Source organism: Anolis sagrei, chromosome 3 (assembly GCF_037176765.1).
Source record: "Anolis sagrei isolate rAnoSag1 chromosome 3, rAnoSag1.mat, whole genome shotgun sequence".
Classification (NCBI taxonomy): Eukaryota; Metazoa; Chordata; class Lepidosauria; order Squamata; family Dactyloidae; genus Anolis; species Anolis sagrei.
Window position 1 is genome coordinate 101,176,767 of NC_090023.1, and position 15,970 is coordinate 101,192,736.

The 15,970-nt window shown below is 38.5% G+C and overlaps 1 protein-coding gene across 1 annotated transcript in view; it reads left to right on the top strand.

The window, feature by feature from the left end:
• Positions 1-15,970, top strand: part of GABRB3 (gamma-aminobutyric acid type A receptor subunit beta3) — a 288,335-nt gene that overhangs the window by 112,250 nt on the left and 160,115 nt on the right. The window lies entirely within an intron of this gene.

The window sequence follows — 15,970 nt, forward strand, 5'->3', positions numbered from 1 at the left end:
AGAAGAAGAAAATACAGGCTCGATTCTTTATTTAGGAAAAGCTGGAAGTGCAGATTTTTCTCCATTTTAGAAAAAGCCTGTTGACTTCTTTAGCAATGACAGAAAGAAAGAAACAGACTAGCTTTAGATGCTTCAGTAGATGCTGGTGCTGCACTATGCTTTTTAATTTTAATTTAAATTTTTAAATACCTTGTATTAGCCCAACAATATAAAGCATACTTCACATTATTGCAGTGTGCTAATAAGATTACTATCCTAAAAGTACCACTGACACTCATATTTCTTTGTTTTGTTTACATTTTAATTCTGGAACTTGGTAGAAATTGTGTATAATCATTATTACACCTCACTTGAGAAAAATCATGGATTTCTGTCTTTTCATTACTTTTATTTATTTACTATATTTCTACCCCGCTCTTCTCACTCCGAAGGGGAGTCAGAGCAGCTTACAATTATGGCAAAATTCAGTCCTGCATTACACATACAGATAAACAGATATAGCATCTTGAGCAATAAAACAGGTAAAACATATAAATACAATCAAACAAATTAAAAACTTAGTGCCTAGCACCATTACTCGTGCTGCTACATTCAAGTCGGATTCCATATTGCACAACTCTCCAAATGCCTGTTTCCAAAGCCAGGTCTTTAACTTTTTCCTGAAGACCAGAAGGAAGGGGGACAGTCTGATATCACTGGGGAGGGAGTTCCATAGCTGAGGGGCCACCACTGAGATGGTCCTGTCTCTCATGCTTAGAAAAGGAGGGGGGTGGAGAGCAAGGCCTCCCCAACAGACCTCAATACTGTAACAGGCGCATCGAAGGAGTTTTACTCCTTCAAATTCTTCTATGAACATCATATGTCAAACCTAGAAGACCACCCATCACATTTTATACAACCAGGTGATTGTGCAAAAGGTTTTGTGCAAGAGTAACCCCAAAAACATATCTTCCTAGAGTCCGTGTGTGCACACATTGTGTGTGTGTGTCATCAGGGGAAAATTCTGCATTTCAAACCATATCAGGCTTGGAGGAGGGCATAAGATGTTTGAAGGGTAAGTAAAGAATTTTGGGAAGAAATGAGTGTTTCACTTTGGAAGTATTTGCTTTCTCTTATCTCTTTCAGTAAGTTCAAGACAAATTTCTATGACAATAAAATACACTCAGAATTTGGAAAAATCTTTTAAAGAATTATAGTTTTCAAGTGCCCCAGACACCATGTACAACTCTGTGTTTCCCTTGCTGTGAAAAGAAATGAAGCAATTATTGAAGGCTCTCTATTGAACCTAAGTGGTTAACAAATCTTCAAAAATGGTAAGATGAGATGTAGTCCACTTCAAAGTGCTGTTCCAATTTTAACCGTCCCCATATTTGTTCAAAGGTTTGGGGTACAGAATTCTCCCAGATTCAAAGCATGACCCTGGCTCATTGTAAGACAATACCGGAAAGTAGAAACTTGTAGTCTGAAATAACATTTATCGTTTACATCACTTTTAGACATTTTCCCAAAAGATCTCAAGACAATGTACAACAATTCAATAAAAAGACCATATTAAAAACAACTTCCGAAAATTACAACATGAAAGGCCTCATGTAAAAAAAGTCAATAACTATCCAAGGAAGAACTTGAAAAGGTCTTGGTATATTTACCAATAAAATACACTTCAAAAAATCTTAGGTATCTTTCCTAACAAAATACACACACTATCACCTCTTGGTTATGCTGGATCTGTAGAATTAATTAAATTGAAACTGTAGCAAGAAATGTATTGATAAAAGAACTCTCTCAGGTAGTGGATTAGATTCCTGTTTTTGTAACAATCTGTTTCTTCTGTGTGTGCTTAGGAATACTAAACCTTAACTCGCTAGCTAGAGATGTTGAGTCCACTAGTTTTAAATAAGCATTGATTTATCATTCAGCAACTGAAAGCTCATCTGCATGACCATTATAACCTGGACACACTCTGAGTTCACTCCTGAAGTTACTCCCAGTATCATGAGGTAAAATGGCTTAATTTGGTTAGGAACAATCAGGTTAGGAACAGTTGCCTAAAACTCCAGCGTTGGAGTACGGACAACAGGATCAAGTCCAATTCAAACCAGTCAGCTGTCCATGGAGAGCACTATCACCATTCCTTTCCCCTGTGATCATCAACACAGGGAAAAGGAGATTGATCATGCTTGAGTGGTTGCCATCACTTCTCCCAGCCTGCTGCAGAGTTTTGTGTGAGCCCCTGGCCTATGTGGGCTCCTCATTCTGACCTGAGGAGAGGTGTGCATGTGACCAGGAAGAATGTGGAAGACAGTGGCACAGACTGTGAAATCTTTGCCTAATTGGACCATGTAGACTCCATTTAGAGGGAAATGAATAAGAAACTGAGACTCACAGATACCTTCTCCCCTTTGAATTGGGGGGGGGGGGTATTCTTTTAATTTTGCTCCCACACAATTTGTCTTTTTGCAACTCATAGTGCAACTCCTCCAGACATTTCCTTAAACTATGCGAGCACAATGCAGATCATAAGATATTGTTTGACTTCAACTCTCAGCATTCTTGTCAACATAATCAATACTGATAAGTCCTGGGAATTGCAGTCCAAAATCACCAACATGGTAGGATGTATTATGCCTGCCCTTTGCCTTAAACTGTTATTATATCTGCTCAGTTTACATGCAGAATCCAAGCGCCCCTTGAGCCAATTGTTTATTCATTCAGTCGCTTCTGACTCTTCGTGACCTCATGGACCAGCCCACACCAGAGCTTCTGGTCAGCCATAGCCACCCCCAGCTCCATCAAGGTCAAGCCAGTCACTTCAAGGATACCATCCATCTTGTCCTTGGTTGGTGCCTTTTCCTTTTTCCTTGCATTTTCCTCAGCAGCATTATCTTCTCCAAGTATTCCTGTCTTCTCATGTTGTGGCCAAAGTACTTCATCTTTGCCTCTAATATCCTTCCCTCCAGTGAGCAATTAGGCTTTATTTCCTGGAGTATGGACTGGTTGGATCTTCTTGCAGTCCAAGGCACTCTAAGAATTTTCCTCCAGCACCACAGTTCAAAATCATCTATCCTCCTTCACTCAGCCTTCCTTATGGTCCAGCTCTCACATCCATAGATTAGTACGGGGAATACCATTGCTTTAACTATGTAGATCTTCATTGCCAGTGTGATATCTCTACTTCTCACTGTTTTATCAAGATTGGTCATTGCTCTCCTCCCAAGAAGTAAACGTTTTCTGATTTGAGCTAATTGCCGTCTGGTAAATCAGTGCTTATGTAAGTTCTCTTGAATCAAGGGGACTTATGAAAGTGTTGACTTACCAGGCAGTAATTGACTCAAAGGGCCTGCTTGAGCTGAAACTTGCCCTTGGTTTTACCCTCAATGATCCTTCTGTTCATTAAATTATTCAACAATGGGGATATTCAATTTGTTCTATGTAATACAGGGCCTTCCTCCTGAGTACATTTTGTGAAAGAATGTGGTCCATAATCAGGAATAAAAGATCCAATTTAGCTGTTATCAGAAAGAGTTCACTTTTTGTGTCTGCGTAGTTTGACCGGTGGCTCCAGGCCTATGTACTCTTCTTACCTTCGAATGCATATACCTTATTGCGTTTACTGGAACATATGAATACATAGAGTAGGCAGACCCAAGCTATCATTGATGGCTCTCCTGAAATAGAGACTGGAAAAATACTCAAAAATATTTGGAAAAAAAATGAATGTAAAAAAGTTCCACACCGTGAGTATCCTTTGAAAACTACACAGGTTTCAATTACTTTCTGACAGCAAAAAGAAAAATTATAAATTTATTCATTCTTGCCTACAAGAGTAGAATTTACAAGTAGTTACACCCTTAAGTCACGCATTCATGTGATATATTGATGAGAAATCCATTGACTTTTTGACCTGTGCATATAGAATCAGAATAGTTACCCAAGATGGAGACAATTTAGAATTTTGATGAGGAAATAACTTGTTTCTGCCTATATTAAAGTCTCTCAGAGTAGCAGTTCTAGAATCACCTGTTAAGGAGTCTGAATTTTAAAAGGAATAGCTCATTGTCAAAGGAGCTGGCAAATTATCTTCTCAAACATTTGTGAAGTCTAGATTTTTTTTTTTGAATGATAATAGAATCCAAGAAGGGAGAACAGGATCTTGACATTACCTGTCAGCTTTCAGTATCAAAACAGTATACTGATCAGTCATACGGGGCAAAGTCTTCCCCACTTTGGTGGGAAGGATCATATTTCCATTTAAATAATTGCATTTATAAAAAAAAGCATAAAAGTACGCACGCGCGCGCACACACAGGTTTATTGAAGTACTAAGCACACTTATGTCCTTTTTTTGTTCTTTTTTTTGCAATGGTGGTATATATTCTCTATTTTTTTACTGATATATAAGTCATCACTCTAGGAGTTTGGCAGCTAACTTAACAGATTGTACTGTGCCATTATTTTGATAAAGAAAGCCAGTAGCTCAGTAGATGAAAGCATACTTTGCATGCCGAAAAGTCTGAGGTTTGTTTCCAAAACTGACTGGATCTGGCTGGGAAATATTCCTGGAAAGCATCTGCTGGCTGTCAGTGTACAAAGTACTGAGAAGATGACCCAGCAATCTAACTCAGTATAAGGCAGCTTCCTGTGGACTTGGAAATGAAGTCTAAGATGTTGGTTGTTTGAAACTGTGGAGGATTTGATGGCTTATGTTTCTCTTGGAAGCCTGTGCCTTTTTCTTTTTCTTTTTGCTGTGGTCAAAAGTACTAGTTGTCATTTCCTTGGTATAACCTGTGAACCTATATAAAATCACACTATAAATGAGCAGACTTTCACAATAGCAAGGGTGGCAGAGTTAGCTATAATAAATATTCAAAAGCTATGTTTAGCATTGAACAACTTTCTTAGGTCTATACAGAGAGCCCAAAAGAGATCAGATCTCTTCCTCAAGCAAGATGCCACAACAAGCAGATTGGGAAGTAGGAAATAAAAAGCTCCCCCACAGACATTGCAATCTCTATTCTGTGCTTTTAAACAACCAAGATTCAGAAAACAAACTGCTACAACTTCATACTACAAGTAGGGGGAGATAAAAACTATAATTTCTGTATGCACATATGCATCCACAATAATTTTTTTCTCTTTATAATTTGTTATAATGATTATGCCAAAGGCAAGAAAAAGCACCCAGCTGATAAAAGACATAATCGTCAGCATTTTAAAAAGTAAAATTTAGAAAATATCCAGTTTGCCCTGAAGCTGAAGATGCTCTGTTACATTCAGGTCCACTTAAATGCTCCTCACTCAATAATTGATTTATATTCATGTGTGTGTGTATATATATATATATATATATATATATATATATATATATATATATACTCTGTAAAATATAAATGGTCTTAGGTCTTCTGCGTCACTTCTCCAACAAAGTGTTTTCTCACTGTCCATAGAGTGCCAGGAGCACTTAGCTTTGCTCTACAATTTCTCCATGTTCTAACACTTGATGTTAAGTAGAAAGAATGGAGAGACAAATAATGCTGCTACTGACACAGTGCTGAGCTGAAGGATCTTTAGATCTGGACTTTCTGATGTTTAGTAGAGGCTGGATCAACACTGCCATGTAATCCAGTTTCTGAATCTATCTGTGTTGAAGACAGAAGATGGGAGCAGAATTCAAAACAATCTTAATGATGTTAAGATTAGAGAGTTGGGTCATAACTAACAAAATGAAGTTCAACAGAGACAAATGAAAGATACTCCACTTAGTGTTTGGAGAACAAGACCTATGAGGAGCATCTTAAAGAGCTGGGAATGTTTAGCCTGCAAAAGAGGAAGCTTTGAGGAGACATGATGAGGGCCCTGTATAAATATGTGAGGGAAAGTCATAGGAAGGAGGAAGCAGGCTTATTTTCTGCTGCCCTGGAGACTAAGACACAGAGCAATGGCTTCAAATTACAGGAAAGGAGAATCCACCTGAACATTAGGAAGAACTTCCTAACTGTGAGAGCTGTTTAGCAGTGGAACTCTCTGCCCCAGAGTGTGGTGGAGGCTCCTTCTTTGGAGGCTTTTAAACAGAGGTTGGATGGCCATTTGCTGGGGTGCTTTGAATGTGATTTTCCTGCTTTGGACTGGATGGCCCACAAAGTCTCTTCCAACTCTACAATCCTAGGATTTTATGACCTGGATTAATTCCATATAATCCAGTTCAAAGCAGATAATCTGGATTCAGAAACTAGATTATATGGCAATGTATATGGGGCCTGAATGTTATGGATACAAAGCCATATGAAACTCATGGAAACTCAGAAAAATGTCACAATTACACAAAAAATTGTGAACAGTTTAATGAATTATCAAGTTTTACTAGCCACTCTGCTAATCTTCTTGGAAAAGATTAAGATGTATGCTGTTCTGTTTTAGTTAATCTAATAAATTTCATTTTGATAATAGCTGATATTGCCATGTTGCAAATGATTGAGGCTAGGGTCTCTTTATGCACTGGGAGAGGCATCTAGAAGTAATTATTTCAAATTCTATACCCCGGCCCTTCATGGTAATTTGTGGTTGCAGAGATATAGCCAATTCAAATCAGGTCCAACCTTTTCGGGGAAAACTCCTTGCATTTTAAATGTGGCACAATGGTTTACATTGGAAGAGAAGAAGTTCATCATACAATGCTCTGTCATACACATAAACAACACCCTATATTATCATATATCAATTAAAATAATTAAAGTTAACATCCTAATGCTAGATATTAAGTAAACAGTCAAATAAAGTCAGTGCTTGCTTTTCTGCAAATTACAGGAATTTCCAAAAACAGGGTGCTACAACAGAAAGCACCCACAACAAAGAGTACATAGTAAAATATACTATCAACACCTCTTCCTTCTCCCTTTCTTAATCTTTCATCTTCAACTTCATTTGAAACTGGGCTTTTCCTCACCAGAGGAGCCTTCATCCTTTCCCCAGAAGGTTTGGGGAAAGTTTTTCAAATTAAAAACATATAAAGTTAAAGACTGGAGAAGGGATGGGGGTGAGTAAATTTTCTGTCTTCTTTAAAGATGGTACACAGATGATGGAAAAGATATGAGGGGGAAAATAATAAACATGCTATTAACAGCAGCTAGATTATTAATTGCAAAATATTGGAAAGGAGAAATGAAAATACAAATTAACAAATGGTATAAAGAAGTCTGAAAAATAGCACTAAATGATAAGCTAACATCAAACTTAAAAGTAAAGAAGGGATTATGAAAAAAATAATGTTGAGAGTATTTGGAAAAAGTTTTTAGAAAAAGGAATGGAAAAAGAAGATGGGAATTTACCTCCAAATGAAGAATTAAACTTTTGATGGGACTTTAGAAAAAGAGATGGCTCTGGAGAAGGGGAGTACAGGGATGAATGTAAATAAAAGAGGGGAAAATGTAAAATAAATATTAATTATAAAGACAGAACACCACAGAATGCCCTTCAAAACAGGCAATCCCACCTGTTTTTGTCCCCCTTGTGGGATGAGGTCCTAAGAAACTAGAGCTGACGTGGTCTATCCAGTGAAATTTTCTGAATTGGTGCTCCCAAATAACCTCAGGAACATGCTTAAAAACCAAGGCATCAAGAATTTTTATCAGAAGGGAACTGAGGGTACAGTTGTAATGTATTTTTAAAACAGACACAGAGTTTTTAAAAACTTGGCATTATACTAAAGGTTGTGCAATGTAATCTTATATAGGTTTACTTAGAAGTAAATATCATTGGGTTCAGTTGCAATTATTGCTGGGTAAAATTAATTATGGCTTGACAAAACATTTCCTAAAGGGTATTCTCAGTCTAGTGAAATGAACAGTAATCCTCTTGAAGAGAAGCATGTTCATTTTGGGTAACAGGACTGTGCAGATTAGCAGAACAGGGAATGATGTATCACACTACTATTATAAATCTATGAGATCCTGAAAATATAAATCAAACTCTGCTCACTTACCAGAGACACTGAGAAGCAGTAGCAGACTTGCTTCTTGCAAAATGCTGTTTGCATATTTTGTATTCCAACTCAGCTTCTAAGAAGACTAGAAATTCAGCACAAAATCAGGTTGAAAGCTGGAATCTAGGACAGCTAGTTATACAAACAGTCACTAGGTGGCATGTCTAAATTTTTTAGGTGAAAACTAAGAAGCTTGGTAATGTGACAGCCCTTCTTATGCCATAGTGGCAACCAGCAGGATAAATTGTTTGCAAAGGCTATGTAGAAAGATTATGAAACAGAAAACTAAATGAAGATGGGCTTGGGTTTGTTCAGGCCCAACAATGTAGGAGAAACATCTCAGGACTTTTACAAGTATGGGAGCCAGAGTAGGCCACACCATTAGGCATACTGTAGCAACCTGCCTCTGGTAGAAAGCAGCATCCAGATGATGCCAAATTCACTTGGCTGTTGTATGTACCCTGCTTGCGGATAGATAACATCTGCTTCTCTGAGACAGCAAAATATCCTTGCTTGTGGCAGACAATGTGTTTATGCAACAGTCCTGTCCTGTCCCCCATCTCTCAGTGTCTATGGTTAGTAGTCTATATGCTATAGAAAGGAAGGTCTCTCTCTTCTATTTTAAAGGCCCCACAGATTTCAAGAAAGTGTTCGACAAATGATGTGCTGAGGCACACGCCCCCTTCAGACTGTTTTTTGGGATATTTGATTCCTCCATACTCTCTCAACTGGCATTTTTCCCTCCCCCAAAGCTGATTTGCTTCTTCTGGAAGCTTTCAGGAGTAGAACTTGATGTTTAAATGGGTGCTTGCACTGTTCCAAAACTACATGTTTTTCATGATTAGGATGTCTACCTCACGTTTTCTTTGGAGAGCAGTAATCTGTGAGGTAGAAAATGTAAAAAAAAAAAGAGAGAGAGAGAGAGTTTCTTTCCATTGTCCCATAACTGGTGTTGAAATAGAAAGAATCAATTGGCCTGATGCGTGTTTGCGTGGATTACACCTGCCCTTTATCACAAGCAATAAAACAGCCTTTCCTTACTCTTCCCTTATAACATGGCTAATTTTTGCCAAGAAAATCTTCTTCAGTCTCTCAAGAAGGATGTGCTTGAGAACATGTAGAAATAAGCTGAAGTTGAATGTGGTAGAATGAAGACGAGGCTCTGAAGAACCAGATGGCTGTCTTGAACCTCTCAGTTGTGCCAACAGCTTTTAGCTACAGCTGGGCTTCTGCTAATGCCCTGCTGTCCAGTGACAATGTTTTCCAGAGAGAGTAAAATAATGGTCTCACAGGATAGCAGCAGCTGAAAATGAACAGTTGGCAAAGAGAGGAAGATGAGAATGGAAGCAGCACAGGGAAGACTGACTCGGTTATGTCACGCCAGACAGACAAAACTGTGCTTACAAACCATTTTCCTCTTCCACTGGCATGATGACAATAGCAAAAAGAGGACTGGGAGTAATTTTCATGGCTGTGAACATTGCTAGATCATTCAAGGACATGACACCCACTGCAAAATCAAATGAACTGGGATCTCTATAGTCATATTGAGCACTTGGGAAAGTTACTTTTTGGACTACAGTTTGCAGAATCCAGCAGCCACTGGACATGCAAATTCTGGGAGTTGTAGTCTGAAAAGTAACATGCCCAGGGTTTTCATTTGTATTGGTCATTGTCCAATACAAATATGCAAACAGCATTTTGCAAGAAGCATTTGGAGTTTTTTTCCTAGAATTTGGAAATGCTATTTTATTGCACTATATCTCTCAGAATCTCCCACCCAGCTTGGACTGGAAAGGGAACTTTTTCAAAATCTTGTTTTTTCCCTCTTATATTTCAAGATAAAGATCCACACATTCAATGAAATAATAGAACCAGAAAAATAGTTGAAAAAAGTCTCCTTATAAGCCCATTTTAAAGATATTTGCCATAGCTATAAATATCTCAGAACGCACTCCATATAACAACACGCGTCCATCGTCTTCTTTTTCCCCATGGTATGAATCAGGATCACACAAATAAAAAGATTCAATAATTCTGATTTGCAGTTTTATTCTTTATGAAAGGCATTGAGTTCTTTTGTTTTTGGGGGGGGGGGGTGATAATGGGGTTTTTTTTAACCATAGGTTATTGGGACATATAACCATAGGTTATATGTCCTGTCCTGGACATTCCACAGATATATAAACCCAATTTCCCTAGTTTCCAACAGATCTCACAACCTAGTTTCCAACAGATCTCACAACCTCTGAGGATGTCTGCCACAGATGCAGGTGAAATGTCAGGAGAAAATGCTTCTGGAACATGGTCATACAGCCTGGAAAACTCACAACAGCTCGGTGATTCCAGCGATGAAAGCCTTTGACAATACACTTTGTGTCATATGGAAGTTGCCCCAAGTCCCTTCGGGGAGATGGAGGTGGGGTACAAAAAATAAGTTATTATTATTATAACTTACCAGCTTGCTCACAAATACGTTGCATAGATACTTTAGTGATAGTGTTAGACTGTGTTTATTTGTTGGATTAGAAAATATGGATGAGTGCAATAAAAGATCAAAGTTATAATATTATAATCATGTGTATATTTAGGCATCATAATTCCTTAAGTCCATACTAAGTACTTTCTTATTACAATATAAATGTTTCTTCTTTTTCAAGAAACAATCTTTTTATAACTATTAGACCTATAGGGTCCTCATGTATAAACATTTAAAAAACTATGTCCCCCACAACACCTATTGTGCCATAAAAAGGAGATCTGTACATCTGTTTAAAAGCAAACCAGTCTTTTTGCCAGTTCACCAATTTCCAGTGCATTTTAAATAATCCCGAACCTTTTACACATAACTTAGATGTTTTGCTTTGGATATTGCAAGAACTGATTCCCTTGATAGGTCTCTAGGCTTTAAAACTAATCAGCCTCTTTCTAATGTAAAAAAAAACTGAAGTGTTTGCTTGAAAGACTGCAATCATATAGCTGCTGTTGATCCTGTTGGATACCAGCAGCAATGAGTATACATTGAGATTCATTGGTACAAATGTCAAGTATCCCCCATTTTGAACATAAATGAGAGGAGATTGATTTCACTGGGCTTAAGTGCATTCAAGTCTATATTGGACTGGAGCCAGGATGATGGATGCTAGGATACTGTGCAGGAATACTGAACTACTAGAAGAGACAAGATCACTTCAGCTTTATTTAGTTATCTGATTCCTTCTACTGACCTCAGCAGAGTTTGGACAATTACTAGAAGCCAAGGTCTGAACCAGAGTAGTAGGGATGAGTCAAATTTGCATTGCTTAAAAAAAAACCTGAGCTGACCTTTCTCTTTATTTTAAAGAAATCTTCTTGACCATGTCAGTAAAAATGGGCTGTAGCTATTTATTTGATAAAATTTATTTATTTTCTGTATTTATACCCCACCCTCTCCACCCCGTAGGGGACTCAAGGCAGCTTACATATATAGGCAACAGTTAGATGCCAAAAAAAAATCACACAATAAAATATATGGATTAAAACAATCATTAAAACGAATGCAGTGTAAAGTTAAAAATAGTAGAAATAAATAGCTTTTTTAAAATCATAAATGTTTTAAATAGTAAATGCTCAAGTGGAGCAGATGATGACTAGTTGATCACAGAAGACACAGAATACAAATTAGGTAGTCATGACTTTTCCTGCGGTGGGAAAAAGTCTTCACTAGTCATTGGAGCAACATTGGTGTCAGAGTAAGAGAGGTTCTGTACTGAAAGGCAATCTAAACATATGTCAAAATGACCTAGGAAAGTCTTGCCTCTCATCACTATCAGTCTGAACTTTTAAGGTGGCAGAATGCACCAGAGCCTTCCTTGTTAAGATTGTAATAAAGGTGCTGTCCAAGGTTTTGACCTCTCCTTCAAATAGGCTTAGCTCTTTCGATGATTCCTGTAAAATCTAAAACAAACCAAACTTGAATTCCTTGCCTTCAGTTGATGTGGATGCCACCTACTATAACTGTTCAGAAGAAAACTTCTAATGACGGTTGTAAGAAGAACTGGGGCAAGCACATATGGTAAGAAGATGTCCTTCAGTTTACCAGATTGCAGCCTGATTTCAGATGGGATGAGCAACCCTTTCAGTTGTTTCCAGAGGCAAACAAACCCTTGCTGTAGCTTTGAAAATACATGAGATGTGTTTCCCAAAGCTAGCCCAAGTCATAACGTAGCAGGAGTGTTTTGTACTATTTGAACTTTCTGAGCAGTCTTCAAAGGCTTCCCACGTACAACACATTGTGGTAGTCCTATCTAAAGGTTAGCACTGCAGGGCACTGTTAATCTCAGGCATACATTTGGCAAACCTCTCAGAAGCCAGCTGGCTTAATGGGGCTATAATGCTTGGATATGAGTGGTGTTTTTTGTTTTGTTTTTTTGTTAAAGGTACATCTTTTCCCTCATTTTCCTACCCATGTATCAATAAAAATGAAATGAGAAAGCCAGTCTTTTGAACAATGTTTCAGTGCTATTCATATTCAGATCATTAATAACATTCCAATGACTCCATAATTCTTTCCAAGAAAATGGCAATGAAATCAGAGAGAAGTATTTGATTTGCTAAAAAGAGGGATCTTTTTAGGACTCTTGCTGAAAACATTAATATATTGTTAAGAATGATAGAAACAGAGAAACTATTTCACAAATATTGTGCCAGGTGAAAATACAGCCAATTTTCTTTTATTGCATTTATTACAGCTTTTTTTATACCACTTTCACTCATTTCTCATAGAATATTCTGCACCAGTCAACTTTCCTTGGGATCTTCAGTGCACACTGTATTTTCTCCTTCCTGTATTCTCTTGGCATGTGTCCAGAAAGCTAGAATTGTATTTCCTTTTGCCTGATGATTAGTCAGCGGTGTCTCATTTTCTGAACTCAACCAGAAATACACTGTTTCTCTCCCCTCACCCCCAGTTTTAATTACATGAACTTCACAGTACACAACCAACTGCGAAGGGATATTCTTAGTGTCAACAAATTGAGAAGAAATGCAAAATGAGAGGACCTCAACCCTTTCTGTTTTGATCTAGCTGTCTCTTGCTAACACAATATCACAGTTTGGAAAGGCTAGTTCTTGCTTGCATCCAGTGATTCAGAAGTAAAGCTTAGGAACAAATGCAATTGAAGATGTGTTAGCAAACAGAATGTTAAGGAACTCAATGCATTTCAAATTATATTTATGACAGATCCCACCACTAAAATATGGAAGCTGTTTTCATTACAGAACTTATCAAAGATTTTGAATGCATTGGTTGCCAATTTAAGCATGTAATGGGTCACTCTTATGAACCAAGAATAAGTTGGGAGTGCTACAAGTGGCTACAGTTGCCAGTGGTTGCCAGTGCTTCCTAAGATTTTATTTGGTGTAGTGTTAAGAGCACACTTGAAAAGCACAAGAGGATATATGATTTTAAAAAGACAGAGCAGTCAGCCTTTGGAAGCTAGACTGTACAAGTGTACTTTGTAAACTTTTCTTTTAGGGGCTGTGACTCAGTATGGGATAGTGTTATATATCTGAATCGGAGCTGGGGGACCATCTTTCATATCCTTGCTTAGCTATGAACTTCATCAGTGACTTTATTTTGCTATCTTAACTTACCTCATGCCACTTTGAATTCTTTGGAGGGAAATTATTTATTTATTTCGGTTTCTTCTACCCCGCCCTTCTCACCCCAAAGGGACTCAGGGCAGCTTACAAAGGCACAATTCGATGCCAGCATCACATAACAGTAGTAAAACAAAATAACATCAATTAAACAGTTGAACAGTTAAACAACAATTCCTGCATTACAACCATAAAACCAATAAAACCAATAAAACAATACAAACCCAATTACTCCTCATAGATGGTCAGCGTTCGCTATCTCATAGTCCAAATTCCAATTCCACATTGTCAGTCCTGTCAGTCCTAATCGTCTGATTGTCCTTATCTAGTTGTCAGATTGCCCAAAGGTCTGGTCCCACAAACACGCCTTTACTTTCCTCCTGAAGGAGAGGAGGGATGTTGATGCCCTAATTTCTCCTGGGAGTGAGTTCCACAGGTGAGGGGCCACCACTGAGAAGGCCCTGCTCCTCGTCCCCACCAACCTCACTTGCGATAGCGGTGAGGTCGAGAGCAGGGCCTCCCAAGATGATCTCAAACTCCGGGGTGGGACGTAGAGGGAGATACGTTCGGACAGATACACTGGACCGGAACTGTACAGGGTTTTGTAGGTCAAAACCAGCACCTTGAATTGTGCTCGGAACTGAACCGGCAGCCAGTGAAGCTGACACAACAGGGGGGTGGTGTGCTCCCTGTATGATGCTCCGGTGAGTAGTCTGGCTGCCGCTCGCTGGACCAGTTGAAGTTTCCAAACAGTCTTCAAGGGCAACCCCATGTAGAGTGCATTGCAGTAGTCTATTTGGGATGCAACAAGAGTGTGGACCACTGTGGCCAGATTAGACTTTCCAAGGTATGGGTGCAACTGGTGCACAAGTTTTAATTGTGCATAAGCTCTCCCGGCCACCGCTGAGACCTGGGGTTCCAGGCTCAGCAATGAGTCCAGGATCACTCCCAAACTGTGAACCTGCATCTTCAGGGGGAGTGTAACCCCGTCCAGCACAGGCTGTAACCCTATGCCCTGTTCGGCCTTACGACTGACCAGTAGGACCTCTGTCTTGTCTGGATTCAGTTTCAATTTGATAGATATAGATAACTAAAATTTAACTAAATGCATGGAGACTTACACTTTTGAAGGTTTAACTTTTGCTGATTTAATTATTTACATATTTAATTAATATGTCCTTTCTAGGAATTTCTAGATCCTCCAGGGTAAATTTATGATCTACTTCCAAAGGTCAGCCATGGAGTCAACCTAAAGAACTTAGAGACTACTAGAAAGGCGTTCTCTCAGGTCAAAAATGTGGGGTTTTTTATTCATGGCATTTCCACTTTTGTGGGAGTCTTTTGGTTCTAACCCAGGTCCAATGGAGGATCTACTGTATACTCGATTAGAGCAGTCCAGATATGGTTATATATTTCATTTCCCATTCTACCCCATTGTGGAAATCAGATCTAAGGGAGGAAAAACATTACTTCCTCATAATGGAAAGACAAGCTAACAGCACTGAACTTACATCAGGTCAGTCATCTTCTTTAAGTCAATCCCGCTATTATTATGCACTTTCTCTCAATTATATGCTGTTAAAAGAGCTGCATTGGCATAAGTGGTCTATCAGAGGACTAGGCTCTGAGATAATATTGCAAAAACATTTCCTGGATGGCAGCCTGAAAGACTATTTTGATGCAGCTCCCATTCTCCTGGATGTGCAGTAGAGGTTAAACATAGTACTGGTTAAATACAGTGCAATTCCCTCTGTCGTGCATAGAAATATGTTTTACTTTCATTTTACTTCGCTAAAGCTGTATCTGTATTGTGAGTCATAGGCAGAATCATAAAACACCAGTTTTCTCAGCATCACAGCACTGCTGACGGTAACAACAGCCAAACCATATGCTCCCAATTTGATTTACTATCAGCCACAACATGCCTTTCTGCCCACAGTTATTCCTTGCTTAATAATATTGCCTCATAATAAGTGCATGCTTATTATGAACTAGTCTAATGCGAGTGTGAATAATTTTAATAGCAATCATGATGCTTGCAGTTCTGTACTTTTGTCCTTTATTACTGCTTTGTTGGAGGGAAAAGGCACACAGAGAGAAGGATTTTCCCAGTACATAGAACAGCATGGTTTTGTCTTAAGTGCAGTTTAATTACTGATCCAGTTGAGGATGAGGTGGTGGTATTAACACTGGAAAGTTTATTTTCTCTCCCTTTTTGTCTTCTATATATGTTTTTACTGTAGTATTCCATATGCCATACAGGTCAAGCATCCCTATCTGGAATTTCAAAATCTAAAATGCTCCAAAATCCCAGAATGTCCACTTGAGTGGCTGAGATAGGGATCATCTCTG